This window comes from Odontomachus brunneus, unplaced genomic scaffold, assembly GCF_010583005.1.
Source record: "Odontomachus brunneus isolate Ranch 3 - 2012 unplaced genomic scaffold, Obru_v1 Obru_scaffold_056, whole genome shotgun sequence".
NCBI lineage: Eukaryota > Metazoa > Arthropoda > Insecta > Hymenoptera > Formicidae > Odontomachus > Odontomachus brunneus.
Genome location: NW_022639506.1, coordinates 255,547 through 255,983, shown reverse-complemented (window position 1 = coordinate 255,983; position 437 = coordinate 255,547).

The window sequence follows — 437 nt, the reverse complement described above, 5'->3', positions numbered from 1 at the left end:
CTCCTCACCACAGAAATGTTCGTTGACTATATTCTCCGTTAGATGGCAGGATGGCGAAAGTGTTACGATTACCGATTTACTCTGAAGAGTTGCTCTGAAGCCTTGGTTGCGGAGTTTTCTCTGGTTAAGATTAAACCTACGAGCTTTTCACGTACCGTGTAATTGTGCCTGGTGCCTTGTTTCTGTTTCTGTGTTCCGGCTCACCGATATAAACTATTCCGGTGCATAATAATATACATACCCCGCGCCTAGGGAAAGGACGGGGGCTGCTCCTTCCGAGTCTTCGAGGCTTTTTAAAGAACGGTAAATAACAATAATGAAACGGTAAGTAAACGGTAAAGAACGGTAAAGAAACGGTAAAAAAACCATAATAAAACGGTAAAAAACGGTAAAAAGGTAAAAAAAAAACGGTAAAGAAACGGTAAAGAACGGTAATG